Source organism: Bombina bombina, chromosome 5 (assembly GCF_027579735.1).
Source record: "Bombina bombina isolate aBomBom1 chromosome 5, aBomBom1.pri, whole genome shotgun sequence".
In the NCBI taxonomy this organism is placed as follows: Eukaryota; Metazoa; Chordata; class Amphibia; order Anura; family Bombinatoridae; genus Bombina; species Bombina bombina.
This window is the reverse complement of record NC_069503.1, coordinates 894,091,792-894,110,365: the sequence shown is the minus strand read 5'-3', so window position 1 is coordinate 894,110,365 and position 18,574 is coordinate 894,091,792.

The following is an 18,574-nucleotide window of genomic DNA, read 5'->3' as shown; positions in this document are numbered from 1 at the left end:
ATTCAATTAGCAAAAATTCTTCTAATAAAAGTTATTAAAGTTTCAGTGGCAGAAGCACATATGCTTTGTTTGTGTTACTAGAGCATCAAGATTTACTCAGAGAGCTGGCAGTGATGTGTATTGTATCAGTTGTGTGTCATACAAGCCACTGCTAACTCTCTGAGAAGCTGTGGTGTTTAAAGGGACATTAAACACTTTGAGATGGTAATATAAAATGATAAATTGTATATAATAAAACAACTTTGCAATATACTTTCATTATTTATTTTGTCCTCTTTAGCTGTAATTCCATTCTGAAATTGTGAGCTTTTCTGTTCCTGTTAGAAATGGAAGTGCAGAACACTGTTAAATACAGCACAACCATTGGCTGCACACTCTAGTGACCTATGTATAACTGTCCCTAATTGGCCACAGCAGAGAAGGTAACACAAGTTACAACATGGCAGCTCCCAGTGTTTTATAGACACTAAAACTTTACACTTATTTTGTCACTTTATAAACAACTAATGAAACTTTAAAAAATACATCTACATGTTAGTCATGGACTAATCTTTTCTTTGAATGCATCATTCTATCTAGCATGTATTTAGTGTGTAATGTCCCATTAAATGTTGGTGCACGAGGCAATGGCAGCATCTGTGCATATGTCACTAAAAAAAACATTAATAACTTTTATTAGAGGAATTTTTCCAATATTGCAAAAATGATTCTATTAAAAACTAAAATGCACCCACACACATTCCAGTTTTGACCATTTTATCCCTTTAAGCCAAAAGGTCCAATGTCTGTAAATGTCCTTAGGTGCCAGTTCTGTTACTGACTAGTTAGAATCTTTATATCGGCTCTATAAGGGGTACCACTGCTAGGCACGTTTTGTTCTGACATTTGCAATATCTATTGGTAATTATAAAACAACAGGGGTTTTTTTTACACCATGCCTGATATAATTTACATCTCAAACTATGTCCCAGTTTCCTATTATTAAAGGTTACACCCTAAACATTTAACAGATAATCCCAGAATAGCAGTGCAGGAAAATGTTTACATGCTGAGAATCTTTGCAGATAGAAATTGTTCACATTATAGACGTCTCCATACATCACTGTGTCCATGGTAAGTCTGACTTTCCCAGAAGTACTTCTGAGACCTGCAGCTGCACAAAGGGCCAATTAAAATGTGTTTCCTTCAATCCACACTCAGTTGGTTCCTGAAGCCCAGGTCACATACATCTGATAGTTCCTATCAGTCTTTTCCCAATGGTCCTGTAAGCTCCTTACTGGTTATCTGGGAAAGGAAATGGTACTTAGGCAAATGTCTCACTGAGAGATGCGCATCTGATAGTTAACCTGTGAGCTGCCATGGGCAGTTTAATATTTTTCTTTTGCATTGAAAACCTTAGAAAGCTTTGTCATTCTGTAGACTGATATTATAAATCACACTCGGCTAGATTACGAGTTTTGTGTTATGAGTGAAAAAGCTTCATAATGATGCTTTTTCACTACCGCTGGTATTAGGAGTCTTGCAGGTATATCTGTACCACCCACTTGTTTGGCCGTAATGCAATGTAACTACCGCAGCTTTCAAAAAGTCCTTTTTCAATGGGACTTCCATAGCGCCGGTATTACGAGTTTGCCTTTCCGGCCAAAAAGTGAGCGGTGCAGCCTATAACTACAAGATCCGTACCATAAACTGAAAGTCAGCAGTTATGGCTTTTATGTTACAAAGCCGTAACATAAAACTCATACCTAAAGTGCTAAAAAGTACACTAACACCCATAAACTACCTATTAATCGCTAAACCGAGGCCCTCCCGCATCACGAACACTAAAATAAAATTATTAATCCCTAATCTGACGCTCCCGACATCGCCGCCACTATAATAAAAATATTAACCCCTAAACCGACGTACTCCCGCATTGCAAACACTAGTTAAATATTATTAACCCCTAATCTGCTGTCCCTAACATCGCTGCAACCTACATTACTGTTATTAAACCCTAATCTGCTAACCCCAAAATCGCCACCACTATACTAAAATTATTAACCCCTAAACCTAACCCTAAGTCTAACCCTAACACCCACTAACTTAACATAATTAAAATAAATCTAAATAAAAAATAAAATTAATACCTAAATAATTCCTATTTAAAACCAAATACCTGTAAAATAAAACCTAAGCTAGCTACAATATAACTAATAGTTAGTTTAATTTTATTTCACAGGTAAGTTTGTATTTATTTTACCTAGGTAGACTAGTTAGTAAAAAGTTATTAACTATTTACTAACTACCTAGTTAAAATAAATACAAACTCACCTGTAAAATAAAACCTAACCTGTCTTACACTAACACCTAACCTTACACTACAATTAAATCAATTATATTAATTAAATACAATTAACTAAATTACAAAAATAATAAACACTAAATTACACAGAACAAAAAAGAAATTATCAAATATGTAAACTAATTACACCTAATCTAGTAGCCCTATCAAAATATAAAAGCCTCCCCAAAATAAAAAACCTAGCCTAAACTAAACTGCCAATAGCCCTTAAAAAGGGCCTTTTGCAGGGCATTGCCCCAAATAAATCAGCTCTTTTACCTGTAAAAAAAAAATAGAAACAACCCACCAACAGTAAAACCCACCACCCACACAACCAAACCCCCCAAATAAAATCCTATCTAAAAAAAACTAAACTCCCCATTGCCCTGAAAAGTGCATTTGGATGGGCATTGCCCTTAAAAGGGCATTTAGCTCTTTTTCAGCCCAAACCCTAAGCTAAAAATAAAACCCACCCAATAAACCCTTAAAAAAACCTAACACTAACCCCCGAAGATCCACTTACAGTTTTTGAAGACCGGACATCCATCATCATCAAGCAGGGAGAAGTCTTCATCCAAGCGGGTAAAAGTCCTCAACGAAGCCGGGAGAAGTCTTCATCCAAGTGGGTAGAAGTCCTCAACGAAGCCGGGAGAAGTCTTCATCCAAGCGGCAAGAAGTGGTCCTCCAGGCAGGCAGAAATCTTCATCCAAACGGCATCTTCTATCTTCATCCTTCCGGCGCGGTGCGGCTCCATCTTCAAGACATCCGGCGCGGAGCATCCTCTTCTTTCAATGGCTACTGAAGAATGAAGGTTCCTTTAAGGGATGTCATCCAATATGGCGTCCCTTGAATTCCGATTGGCTGATAGAATTCTATCAGTCAATCGGAAATAAACTTAAAAAAAAATATTGGCTGATGCAATCAGTTAATAGTATTGAGCTTCAATCCTATTGACTGATCCAATCAGCCAATAGGAGTGAGCTTGCATTCTATTGGCTGATTGGAACAGCCAATAGAATGCAAGCTCAATCCTATTGGCTGATTGGATCAGCCAATAGGATTGAAGCTCAATTCTATTGGCTGATTGCATCAGCCAATAGGATTTTTTCAACTTTAATTCCGATTGGCTGATAGAATTCTATCAGCCAAACGGAATTCAAGGGATGCCATCTTGGATGACGTCCCTTAAAGGAACCTTCATTCTTCAATAGCCTTCGAAAGAAGAGGATACTCCTCCCGTCAGATGTCTTGAAGATGGAGTCACTCCGCGTCGGAAGGATGAAAATAGAAGATGCCGACTGGATGAAGACTTCTGCCTGCCTGGAGGACCACATCTTGCCGCTTGGATGAAGACTTCTCCCGGCTTCGTTGAGGACTTCTGCCCGCTTGGATGAAGACTTCTCCCGGCTTCATGAGGATGGATGTCCGGTCTTCAAAAACTGTAAGTGGATCTTCGGGGATTAGTGTTAGGTTTTTTTAAAGGTTTATTGGGTGGGTTTTATTTTTAGATTAGGGTTTGGGCTGAAAAAGAGCTAAATGCCCTCTTAAGGGCAATGCCCATCCAAATGCCCTTTTCAGGGCAATGGGGAGCTTAGGTTTTTTTAGATAGGCTTTTATTTGGGGGGTTTGGTTGTGTGGGTGGTGGGTTTTACTGTTGGGGGGTTGTTTGTATTTTTCTTTACAGGTAAAAGCTAATTTCTTTGGGGCAATGCCCCGCAAAAGGCCCTTTTAAGGGCTATTGGCAGTTTAGTTAAGGCTAGGGTTTTTTTTATTTTTGGGGGGCTTTTTTTAGTTTGATAGGGCTATTAGATTAGGTGTAATTACTTTAAATATTTGATAATTTCTTTTTATTTTGTGTAATTTAGTGTTTATTATTTTTTGTAATTTAGATAATTGTATTTAATTAATGTAATTGATTTAATTGTAGTGTAAGGTTAAGTGTAAGACAGGTTAGGTTTTATTTTACAGGTAAGTTTGTATTTATTTTAACTAGGTAGTTAGTAAATAGTTAATAACTATTTACTAACTAGTCTACCTAGTTAAAATAAATACAAACTTAGCTGTGAAATAAAAATAACACCTAAGCTAGCTACAATGTAACTATTAGTTATATTGTAGCTAGCTTAGGGTTTATTTCACAGGTAACTATTTAGTTTTAAATGGGAGTTATTTAGGTATTAATGGTAATTTTTATTTAGATTTATTTTAATTATATTAAAGTTAGTGGTGTTAGGGTTAGGGTTACGTTAGGGTTAGACTTAGGGTTAGGTTTAGGGGTTAATAACTTTAGTATAGTGGCAGCGACGTTGGGGGGGCAGATTAGGGGTAAATACATGTAGGTAGGTGGCGGCGATGTCAGGGGCATCAGATTAGGGCTTAATAAGTGTAATGTAGGTGGCTGCGACATTGAGGGTGGCATATTAGGGGTTAATAACTGTAATGTAGGTGGTGGCAATGTTGGGGGTGGCAGATTAGGGGATAATAAGTGTAATGTAGGTGTTGGCAGTGTCGGGGGAGACAGATTAGGGGTTAATAAGTATAATGTAGGTGGCGGCGATGTCGGGGGTGGCAGATTAGGGGTGTTTAGACTCAGGGTTTATGTTAGGGTGTTAGGTGTAAACATAACTTTTCTTTCCCCATAGGAATCAATGGGGCTGCGTTATGGAGCTTAACGCTCCTTTATTGCAGTTGTTAGGCTTTTTTTTAGCCGGGTCTCCCCATTGATGTCTATGGGGAAATCATGCAGGAGCACGTAAAACCAGCTCAAAGCAGCGCTGGTATTTGGGTGCGGTATTGAGATCAATGGAGCTCAACGCTGCCATATTGCCTGCTAACGCCGGGTTTTTGCAAACCTATAATAGCAATGCTATAGGGAGGTGAGCGATGGAAATAACTTGCAAGTAAGCACCGAGCCGCTCATAACGCAAAACTCGTAATCTAGCCGACTGAGAGAAAAATAAAACACTCAAAACAGATACTGGATTAACAAATCAAATTAAAAGGACAGGTTTCACTTTATTCATTCGAAAGTTTTTATTTAGATTATCGCTGCAACCTTTCTATTTCATGCAGCTGTAACAGTAAAAAAAAAAGTTATTTTAAAATGACTATGGTTTCTGGTCACTTTGAAATGGCTGCTAAGCTCCGCCCACTGATGACAGCATGATCTGGGCTGCATCTATGCATTCTGCTGAATAGCATTGACAATCTGTTGAATCCAATTAGTGAGTATGTTTTTTAACTAGTGAAGCCTTTAATCTAGCCCAGATTGTGATGTCATCAGTGGGCAGAGCTTGGCAGCCAGAAACCATAGTCATTTTAAAATAACTTTTTTACTGTTACTGCTGCATGATATAGAAAGGGTGCAGGAAGACATTTCCATCTTAATAAAAAGTAACACTTTAAGATGAATAAGGTGTAGACTGTCCCTTTAACAATCAAGTAGTTACACACCTTTAATCCACTTGCAGGTAGCCACAGCTTCTGGCAATATTTGGTGTTTTCTTACCATTTTTCTTTCTCTGTAAATCACAAGGTGAAAGGGACAGTCTACTCCAGGATTTTATTGTTTAAAAATAAAGATTATCCCTTTATTACCTATACCACAGGTTTGCATAACTGACACGGTTATATTAATAATTACCTCTGTGATTACCTTGTATCTAAGCCTCTGCAGACTGCCCACTTATCTCAGTTCTCATGAAAGACTTGCATTTTAGCCCATCAGTGCTGACTCATAAATAACTCCACGGGAGTAAGCACAATGTAATCTATTTGGCACACATGAACTAGAGCTGTCTGTCAAAATGCACTGAGATAATATGCAGCTTTCAAGGGCTTAGAAATTAGCACATGAGCCTACCTAGGTTTAGCTTTCAGCAAAGAATACCAAGAGAACAAAGCAAATTTGATGATAAAATTAGATTGGAAAGTTGTTTAAAATTGTATGCTGTAACTGAATCATGAAAGTTTAATTTTGAATAGACTGTACTTTTAAGCCTAGCATGTGCTTTGGTTAAGTTAGAGATTTATACTAATGATATGAATGCTGTACAAGCATTTAATAAATCATAAAAGTTCTGGAAGTATATTTACATTGTTCTAGGCAACAATATTTGTTAAAGGAACAGTAAGAACTTGTAGGTAGCAATATAAAATGTTAAACTGCATAAAGTAATAAAATTTTGCTATATATAATGTATTTATTTATTTATTTATTATTTTTGGCTCCTTCCCCTGTAAGTTACTTTTGAAAATGAAGAGTTTTCCAGTTCAGAGAAGTTGGCAGCAGTGTACATAGCAGGTTTCACAAGCCTGACCCTGCCACATATCTTTTTTTAATTGATCTCAACAGGGGGGATCAGATAAGAAACAAACAAGGTGTTCATTTTCTCACTGACTTAGGAATTCATAAACGAAAGTACTGTGAGGAGGCGATATATTCAAAAGGGTTTCAACACAATGTCGAGAAAGCCAGTGAAAGATTCAAAAGTGCTGACATTACTGTATAAAGGCAGCATCGCTAAGAGGTGTTTTACTATACATCGCAATGGGTGGTTTTGCTGTCGAAATGTTCCAAGCAGCATCAGCACTGGCATTGGCAACTTAAAACAAATTATCTCTTTTACCTATATAGCACCAAGCCTAATAAATATACCTATGTACGCCTGAACCGACATAACTCACCACCGCAACTAACCATACACTACCTAAATCACCAATAGCCCACCTCAATAAACTTCATAACCTAGTAATCCCTATACATCACTAACACATCACAATTAACTTCCTATCTTATTAGCCCTTATACAATCATAAACCCCCATTGCAAACTACTCCTACATTACTTAACCCCTATTATGCCACCATAACCCCCCACCTCAAACATCCTCTAACCTATAAACCCCAAAACCGCTTCAACCCCCCAAAGCAAACACCCCTAACCTATTAACCCCATAAACCGCTACAACCCCCCAATGCAAACACCCCTAATCTATTAACCCCTAAATTCATTTTCCTGTATAATGCATATTGATGCTTTGAATATCAGTGCCTTAGAATGCTAATTTAATACAAGTCTGCAGAAACAATTTGCAATTACAATGTATTTAGTGTCACTTTAAATCCAGTGTTTCCAAGGCTATGAAGTATTTACATAAAATTTCTGTGAAGATTAATAGTAAACATTAGGCTTTGATAATGATTTCATAGATGTTATCACTAAATAAAACATTTAACAATTTTGTATCTTCAAAAACTCTGCTCTACTATCACTGCATATAATCATCCTGTGCTACCGCTGCAAATTTCACTACAGCAAGTGCACTTGTCACCTGTACAGTAAAATTCTTCCCTACGGGCTATATACCTATTTGTATCAAAGAGGTTATTTTTTTAAAGGGGCAGAAGACACTGAAATTTGAACTGCCTAATATGCATGCGCGGGAGTCCCCAAGATGGCAGGGACGCCAGTGCATATGCAAAGACGCAAAAGGCCTGAACACAAGGCCAAGGCAATGGCCAAACGAGGAATGGAGTACTAGGGAAATAGGTAAGAAGCACTAGCAGGCCAAGTGCTTAGTAGCGATAGTAAGGCTCTATAGGAAACCTTAGAGAAAAGGAGTGGACACAGCGCCAGACAGAGGCCTAGGGGTCGATATACACACTAGTAATAGGAATATATAGTATAATAAATATATTTATTAACCAGATACAATAAAAAATTAAATAAAATTAAAAAACCTTAAAACATTAAAACAGGTTCAAAAATCCTTGTTCCTTACAAGGAAACAAGAAGGGGGGGGGGTTTCATAGGATGAAAACTAAAAACAAGTTCTATGTGATATATCAACTGGCAAGTGTTGATTAGAACAACTGGCATATAAAAAGGAAAAAATTACTGGTGACGATGTCCCAGTAAAAGCTGAAAAAAGGCTAAATACAAGTCCTTCTTAAAAGTCAGACAAATAGTGAAATACAACCTAAAATAAATTAAATGCAGCTAATTACTGGTGACAATGTCCCAGTAAAAGGCTGGACGTAATAGCTGGTTAATGCAGTACAAATGCAGCACGATAAAACAGCCTGCAGTTATGGATCCATATCTGAGGGATAGCCTTGGTATGCTGTAGTAAAAGGGTGGTGATAAAGGGTTTAATAGCGGAGTCCGCTCCCAATAGATAACAAATAACAAATACACAGTGCCGTCGCACAGTGTGAGCAAAGGTGTGTGATAATATCAAATGGCGATAAACAAGTGATAAAACAAACAAATGTACAATAAAAAACAAATGAGAGAAAAACTAAAAATACAAATGAAGATCCAAACAATAATGTTCAACAGAGAATTAGGGAAAGAAAGATATATATAATGAATATATATACAGGTGAAAAAATGGAAAAAATGTGGAAAAAATGGATGTCAATAAGTTCAAAAAAATGTTCAAAAAATGTGTCCAAATAAAGTCAGTGAAGAAATTAAAAACCAACAATCACGTTATATCCAAATGCAAAAGTGTTCAAATGTAAAAGTGCTCCAAATTGAAAAAGTGAGATAAAAAAAGGAAGACCTTGGATCCCAATGAGTCCTTGATGGAAATCAGCTGCTCCTGTGATATACTGGTCGATTCCTAAAATCAAAAATAAAACATAGCGTGGCACAATTTTCATATACTCAGAAATATTGAAAAGATGCTTACCAATGGGTCTACGCGTTTCAGTCCTCAATGGACCTTTATCAAGACTGGTACATTGGTAAGCTAAGCACCTTTATATAGAGATCCTAATTCTGTTCTACATATAAATGGCTTGTGTATGGAGTTTTTTCGGCTTTTAATATGGTTATGAATCTCGAGTTCGTGATGACACTTCCGGTAGAAATATTAAAAGCCGAAAAAACTCCATACACAAGCCATTTATATGTAGAACACTAAGAAATTAAAGGTGTAAAGCACAAGATTATCCTAATAAATAATCTATCGGTATTAAAATGAGCCACGAAACCGGAAGTAGAATCAGTTCAAGCCACTTCCGGTCACAGAATTAGGATCTCTATATAAAGGTGCTTAGCTTACCAATGTACCAGTCTTGATAAAGGTCCATTGAGGACTGAAACGCGTAGACCCATTGGTAAGCATCTTTTCAATATTTCTGAGTATATGAAAATTGTGCCACGCTATGTTTTATTTTTGATTTTAGGAATCGACCAGTATATCACAGGAGCAGCTGATTTCCATCAAGGACTCATTGGGATCCAAGGTCTTCCTTTTTTTATCTCACTTTTTCAATTTGGAGCACTTTTACATTTGAACACTTTTGCATTTGGATATAACGTGATTGTTGGTTTTTAATTTCTTTACTGACTTTATTTGGACACATTTTTTTAACATTTTTTTGAACTTATTGACATCCATTTTTTCCACACCTTTTTCCAATTTTTTTCCATTTTTTCACCTGTATATATATTCATTATATATATCTTTCTTTCCCTAATTCTCTGTTGAACATTATTGTTTGGATCTTCATTTGTATTTTTAGTTTTTCTCTCATTTGTTTTTTATTGTACATTTGTTTGTTTTATCACTTGTTTATCGCCATTTGATATTATCACACACCTTTGCTCACACTGTGCGACGGCACTGTGTATTTGTTATTTGTTATCTACTGGGAGCGGACTTCGCTATTAAACCCTTTATCACCACCCTTTTACTACAGCATACCAAGGCTATCCCTCAGATATGGATCCATAACTGCAGGCTGTTTTATCGTGCTGCATTTGCACTGCATTAACCAGCTATTACGTCCAGCCTTTTACTGGGACATTGTCACCAGTAATTAGCTGCATTTAATTTATTTTAGGTTGTATTTCACTATTTGTCTGACTTTTAAGAAGGACTTGTATTTAGCCTTTTTTCAGCTTTTACTGGGACATCGTCACCAGTAATTTTTTCCTTTTTTTATGCCAGTTGTTCTAATCAACACTTGCCAGTTGATATATAACATAGAACTTGTTTTTCGTTTTCATCCTATGAAACCCCCCCCCCTTCTTGTTTCCTTGTAAGGAACAAGGATTTTTGAACCTGTTTTAATGTTTTAAGGTTTTTTAATTTTATCTAATTTTTTATTGTATCTGGTTAATAAATATATTTATTATACTATATATTCCTATTACTAGTGTGTATATCGACCCCTAGTCCTCTGTCTGGCGCTGTGTCCACTCCTTTTCTCTATTCTTCACTTTTTTGGGGGGTTGGTTAGACCCTCTCTGTGCACCACAGCGTAGGGGTCATCTTAGCGCTGGATTACAATACATACATTCTATAGGAAACCTTACAAGGAACAAAAGAGGAGTAAAACTAGAAACGCAAAAAAATAAAATAATAACACAACCAAATATAGAAAATGTTTAAAGGCACACAACATTGTAGAGGAAACCCAAGGCAAATAGGATTACTTTAGAGACCATCCTGGAGTAATTTGATTATCATCAAACTACTTTAGAAGTAATTTGCACATGAGACATCATCTGGGGACTCAGGGGTTTATATACCCCCTTCTCTGTTTTGATTGGTGGGATTTTCACAGTATGTTGCTGCGGTACTGAGTTCAGAATGTTAAGCAAAATATGAAGCCTCCTGTTTTGTAATAAAATTGTGGTTATGAATATAGTTATCAATTATATTTTAAAATGACAATTCTAGATGAAAATGGATTTAAAAATAAATAATAAATGCAGCACTTGAAAAGTCTTGGTCCCATAGATACTATGCGCATCTTATAAAAAAGGATACCTACATACTTATTTAGTTTGTCTCATATTAGTCTGAGAAGAGCACTTACCAATGAGATTCAAACCATTTTTTGATCATATACTTGCGTAATTTTAAGTAGTAAACTAGATAAACGTCTGTCAATTTCCTTTTCCTGTGTATTCTGACAAACTTACAAGCATAATTTTTCAGAATAAAGGCTTTTTTACATATATGACTAATATTTTCGAGAAATATATATACTAATGGTAAGTAGCAAAGTCATATGGATGAGATTTTTTGGCAATTCTTACAGTCTAGTATACCTAACAAGTCAATGTAAAATCAGATCTGCCCTTCCATCTAACGGATAAAGCCAAAAGTATTTGAATCATCAAATATAACCTATTCTGAACTTTCACATCGGAGAAACTAAGAATAGGGTGGATTGGGGAGGTAATAGCGACACCAGCAATAAAAAGAAAGAGGGGAGTCGCTTGTATTTTTAATAAAAATTTAGATTTCCATTTGATATCTCAATATAAAGATGTTGAGGGAAGATATTTGATCTTGGAAATAGAGATCAATGAGTGACGCTTTACGCTGTGTAATCTCTAACCAAATGAATGTCAGCCAGAATTTTGGGATAAACTATATGCCAAATTAATCAATTTAATAGACACTCAATTGATCATTGGGGGGGATTTTAATAGTCTATTCACACCCCAGATTGACAGACTTAACTAGTGGATCATATAGGTCTAAGAAAGAAGCTAAGATACTAGCCTCCTTTTCAAAAGGCCTTAAACTTAGAGACATATGGAGGATTCAACATCCAGATGAGAAAATGTTTACATGTGAATCTAAAACATATTGTACCCTCTCAAGAATAGATATGTTCTTAGTGACTGAAAGGTTACTACAGTTAGAAATTAATTCAGATATAAAGAGCATAATCATATCAGACCATGCAATTATCTCAGTATCCGTTCAGCTGGGGTGTAAAAGGGAAAGTCTTTGTGGCAAATTTTTCTTCTCTTCTTTTTTGCATTCTAGCATTAGCTTCAGAAATTGGCTGATACAGAAATGGAGGGACTATGCCTCTCTGAATAAAGAATATTTGTCTAAAATAGAAATATTTTGGGAGACAGCGAAGGCCTATCTCAGAGGGGAAATAAAGGCATATATGGTTAAAAGGAAAAGAAAGTCAAGATCAACCAACTTAAAAATAAATGTATAAAATATATAGATGATCCTAATAGGGATAACTGGGAGTCTTATCAAAAGGCAAAAACAAAGAGGGAGATCTTCCTAACCCAATACCAGATCCAAGAGGAGCTTAAAAATAAAGCAATTTTTGGTAGTTTCTCCCCAAAAATGGCCAGAATGCTATCATATATATCTAAAAGTATGAAGAATAATAATTATATTGGGACAATTGTTTCTGAGGGTACTAAATATAACACCCCAAAATATATAAATAGACAATTTCAGCTATTTTTTTTAAAAAACTATATTCTCCTGCAGAAGTTACAAGGAGGGAAAGAACGCTTTTGGAAAAATCTTAAAGTACCAAAAATATCTCCAGATCAACTAGCTTTAATTAATAAAGAGATTACTGTAGAAGAGACGCTAAAGGCAATTAAAGAGTCAGCTATGGGTAAGGCTCCAGGCCCCAATCAATTGCCAGTGGAATTCTATAAAGTGCTTGCAGATACAATTGCTCCTGTCAAGACCAAGTTATTTAATAAATATTTTCTATACCAACGTAAACCCTCCAAATCTTTTACTGCATCAAATATTACACTTATCCTTAAAAAAGATAAGGATTCAAATGCATTGGATTCATATAGACCTATCTCATTACTCAATAGCGATTATAAAATTTTAGCAAATATCGTAGCCACGCGTCTTAAAAAGGTTATAGGAGATATCATACACCCAGATCAAACTGGTTTTATACCAGGTAGAACAGCTCAAAAACATATTAGAAAGGCAATGACCTTATTTGAATATGCATTGAAACCACATAGGACAGAGTCAGGTCTAAAGCAAGATTTTGCATTGTTAACGGTGGATGCAGAAAAGGCCTTTGACTCTGTCCTATGGGATCACTTACTAACAACCCTCAATAACTTTGGCTTTTCAGATCATTTTTATAACTATATATCCCTATTATATCAGAATCCTGTTTCGTATATTAGTGTAAATAATATTTTGTCTGCGCCTATAACCCTATATAAAGGAACAAGACAGGGGTGTCCTCTGTCCCCGCTATTATTTAATATAGCCATTCAACCTTTAGCGATAAAAAGTTGCAAGGAATTGGAGGGTATAAAGATAGAACAACATAAAGCTATACTTTCATTATATGTGGATGACATTCTATTTTATATAAGGAACTCACCTAAAAATATCCCAACTTTATTGAATATCTTAGCGGAGTTTAGTAAATTTGCTGGATATAAAATAAATCTCTCTAAGTCTGAGATCCTATGGGTAATTAAGAATAAGGATAGCTTTGTGGAGAATCCGTTCAAACTTTCTGAAAAAAAATATTAAATATCTTGGAATAAAACTCTCTAGAAACCCAGAAGAATGGTATGATGCCAATTATATTCCCTTATGGAAAAAGTGTCTTTCTGAATTACAGAAATGGAGTAGATTGCCATTGTCACTTTCGGCAAGAATAGCTTTAATTAAAATGTGAACATTTCCAAAATTCTATTCTTTCTACAGAATATTCCCTCCCTTCTACGAAAGGCGGACATACAAAAATGTAATTCAAGCTGTTCTCGCTTTCTCTGGGCCCCAATAAAACCACGTATTTCTTTACTAATATTAATGCATCCAAGAGATATGGGGGGATTTGCATTTTTTGTCAGAGTATCATAACGATATTACTATGAAATATGTGTTAATAACAACATGCCACTATATAAACTTCATTCGCAATTTATTTCCATTGTTTGGATAATTTGTTTACATTGTTTGGATGATATGTTAATTGTAACTATCACTTGTTACTTTTTTCTTAACCTCCTTATGCATATATGGGCTTTACTGTGTACTTGACATCAAAATATATGGGAAACTTGCCCTTTTCCAAAATGGCGGACTATATACTTACCACTTCCGGTTTGATGGTTAGCCGGGGTTTAAAGAACTCTGTGGACATGCGCACTCCATTCCTTGAAAAAGCTGTAAAGTGAAATGTACGTTGGAACTTATAGACTCTTTTATATCACCAATACGTCTGTCATCTGCTTGTGTCGCCAGAGGTGGAGTAATTCCGTGCTGTGATTAGCATGTGTTTGGTCAGCGGTTAAGCTTCTGCTCTCTATCCACATCCATCCAGCGTTCAGGTTTTCTCATTTGAGTGTTAACTATTATATTATCACTCAGCTATCCCCATTGTATGGTGTCAATATCGCATTTGTGACGTTTTTATCAGTTTTTTATAAATATTACCTTTTACTATTTGCGTGTGGGATACTGTTTGCCTACCAGTATAAAGTAGGTGTGCGCATCAACCTGAGCCTGGAGCGGCTCCACTAAATGTGAGTAACCATTTGTCCGTTTTCTACCATACGTTCCAAGAGGGTTACAGAGTTACACTATGGTGTGTTTTTTCTTCTATCATTCTATGTGAGGACGAATTTGAAGACATTGTTTTCTTGAACAACTCCTCAGGAGGGAACATATCCTTCTAAATAATTAATGAACTTTGAGTTCACATTTCTTTTATCACCTTGATTAATACTGCAATCTTGCTAGTTAGACAGATGATATTAAGAGTTTGGAAGGATAAAAATGCTCCTAGCATAGCCTCTTTTGTACATAATATAGTATACCAAATGGCCTTGGACCAGAATGATCCATTAATCTTTGGAGAATTTTTTTTAAAAAATTACATGGCAAAGTGGGATAAAGTAATTTTAGATCAGCCTAGAGAAGTTCAGTTGCAGTTATTAGGGTATTTTCGTAAGTCACCGGACTTTCTACAATTGCTATTATCAGATAACTACCCCGAGCACTGGGGACGACACCTCTGGTGAGGGTTGGGGGAGTGGGAGAACCAGGAGGAAATGGTGTGTGTTTTTTTTTTCTCTTTTTAATAATAACAAAGAAAGAATTGTTCATTTATTTCGACTCAGAGATTGACCTTATGTTTAAAAGTTGATAATTATTTTTAAGTTTAGCTAGAATTTTTTTGAAGAGGTATTTCTTTCTGATTTTGTATGCTTTAAATATAAAGAAAACCATGTGTGGCGTAATAATGATATATATGTATGTATAATGCTATTTTTCTTTTCTGTTTCTGTTTCTTTTTTCAAAAAAAGAAAAAACAATAAAAAATATATAAAAAAAATTGTGGTTATGAATATAGTTATCAATTATATTTTAAAATGACAATTCTAGATGAAAATGGATTTAAAAATAAATAATAAATGCAGCACTTGAAAAGTCTTGGTCCCATAGATACTATGCATCTTATAAAAAAGGATACCTACATACTTATTTAGTTTGCCTCATATTAGTCTGAGGAGAGCACTTACCGATGAGATTCAAACCATTTTTTAACCATATACTTGTGTAATTTTAAGTAGTAAACTAGATAAACGTCTGTCAATTTCCTTTTCCTGTGTATTCTGACAAACTTACAAGCATCATTTTTCAGAATAAAGGCTTTTTTACATATATGACTAACATTTTCGAGAACTATATATACTAATGGTAAGTAGAAAGGTCATATGGAGTGAGATTTTTTTGGCAATTCTTACAGTCTAGTATACCTAAAAAGTCAATGTAAAATCAGATCTGCCCTTCCGTCTAACGGATAAAGCCAAAAGTATTTGAATCATCAAATATAACCCATTCTGAACTTTCACATAACCTAAGAAAATGCTGATTAGGTTCTACGGTTCCAACTAGTATAATGTGCTCAGGAATTTAAAGGACCATTTAAAGGACCATTATAGTCTAAAAATGACATTCACTAATTAGAACATGCAATTTTAAAACTAGTAACCCTATACCTCTATGTGTTTAACTTCCACAAACATAAAGTTAAAGTACCCCTCAGAAGCCAGAGAGCACTGCTGGTCCTGAGCAGAATCTGCAGCAGTCGCATGACTCAGGTGTGCAACTAGCACTGCTGATTGGATCATTAGCAGTGTACACTCAGGGACTAACAATCATCTGCAGCTCCCAATCAGACCTTTAACTATGTGTTTAAGCCATTTGCAAGGGTTAAACCTATAGTACTAAAGAGACACTACTTTTAAAATTGCATTGAGTAACAAATTAGAGCACTAACAGCTAGATTACGAGTTTTGCGTTATGGCTCATAGCGCTGCTTTTTCAAACCGCTGCTATTACAAGTCTTGTAGGTATAGCTGTACTGCACACCTTTTTGGCCATCACACAACGTAACTACCGCACCTTTCAAAAAGTCCTTTTTCAATGGGACTTCCATAGCGCCGGTATTACGAGTTTGCCTGTCCGGCCAAAAAGTGAGCGGTACAGCCTATAACTACAAGATCTGTACCGCCACCTGAAAATCAGTAGTTATGAGTTTTACACTACAAAGCTGTAGCATAAAACTCATAACTAAAGTGTTACAAAGTACACTAACAACCATAAGCTACCTATTAACACCTAAACCCAGGCCCTCCCGCATCGCAAACACTAAAATAAATTATTAACCCCTAATCTGCTGCTCCGGACATCACCGCAACTATAATAAACATATTAACCCCTAAACCGCCATACTCCTGCATCGCAAACACTAGTTAAATATTATTAACCCCTAATCTGCTGCCCCCAATGTCGTCACCACCTACATACACTTATTAACCCCTAATCTGCTGTCCCTAACATCGCTGCAACCTACATTACTGTTATTAACCCCTAATCGGCTGCCCCTAATGTCGCCGCCACTATACTAAAGTTATTAACCCCTAAACCTAACCTTAAGTCTAACCCTAACACCCACTAGCTTTAACATAATTAAAATAATTCCAAATAAAAATTACAATTAATACCTAAATTATTACTATTTAAAAATAAATAAATACTTACCTATAAAATAAAACCTAAGCTAGCTACAATATAACTAATAGTTATATTGTATCTAGCTTATGTTTTATTTTTATTTCACAGGTAAGTTTATATTTATTTTAACTAGGTTGATTAGTTAGTAAATAGTTATTAACTATTTACTTACTACCAAGTAAAAATAAATACAAAGTTACCTGTGAAATAAAACCTAACCTGTCTTACAGTTAAACCTAACATTACACCAATCAGCTAATCGGAATTAAAGGGTAAAAAATCCTATTGGCTGATGCAATCAGCCAATAGGATTGAGCTTTAATCCTACTGGCTGATCCAATCAGCCATTAGGATTGAGCTTGCATTCTATTGGCTGATTGGAACAGCCAATAGAATGCGAGCTCAATCCCATCTGGATGAAGACTTCTGCCCGCCCAGAGGACGACTTCTTGCCGCTTGGATGAAGACTTCTCCCGGCTTCGTTGAGGACTTCTTGCCGCTTGGATGAAGACTTCTCCTGGCTGGATGAGGATGGATTTCCGGTCTTTCAAAACTGTAAGTGGATCTTCAGGGGTTAGTGTTAGGTTTTATTAAGGGTTTATTGGGTGGGTTTTATTTTTAGCTTAGGGTTTGGGCAATCTAAAATAGCTAAATGCCCTTTTAAGAGCAATGCCCATCCAAATGCCCTTTTCAGGGCAATAGGGGAGCTTAGGTTTATTACAATAGGATTTTATTTGGGGGGTTGGTTGTGTGGGTGGTGAGTTTTACTGTTGGGGGGTTGTTTGCATTTTTTTTTTTTTTACAGGTAAACGAACTGATTTCTTTGGGGCAATGTCCCACAAAAGGCCCTTTTAAGAGCTATTTGCAGTTTAGTGTAGGCTAGGGTTTTTTTATTTTATTTTGATAGGGCTATTAGATTAGGAGTAACTCGTTTTTATTTTTGATCATTTCTATTTTTATTTTGTGTAATTTAGTGTTTATTATTTTTGTAATTTAGATAAATGTATTTTTTTAATTTAATTTATTTAATTTTATAGTAATGTTAGGTGTTAGTATAACTCATATTAGGTTTTATTTTACAGATAACTGTATTTATTTTAACTAGGTAGCTAGTAAATAGTTAATAACTATTTACTAACTAGTCTACCTAGTTAAAATAAATACAAACTTAGCTGTGAACTAAAAATAAAACCTAAGATAGCTACAATGTAACTATTAGTTATATTGTAGCTAGCTTAGGGTTTATTTTACAGGTAAGTATTTGGTTTTAAATAGGAATTATTTAGTTATTAATAGTAGGTTTTATTTAGATTTATTTTAATTATATTAAAGTTAGGGGTGTTAGGGTTAGGGTTACGTTAGGTTTAGGGTTAGACTTAGGGTTAGGGGTTAATATATTTAATTAGTGTTAGTGATGTGGGAGGCCAGAGGTTTAGGGTTTAATAAC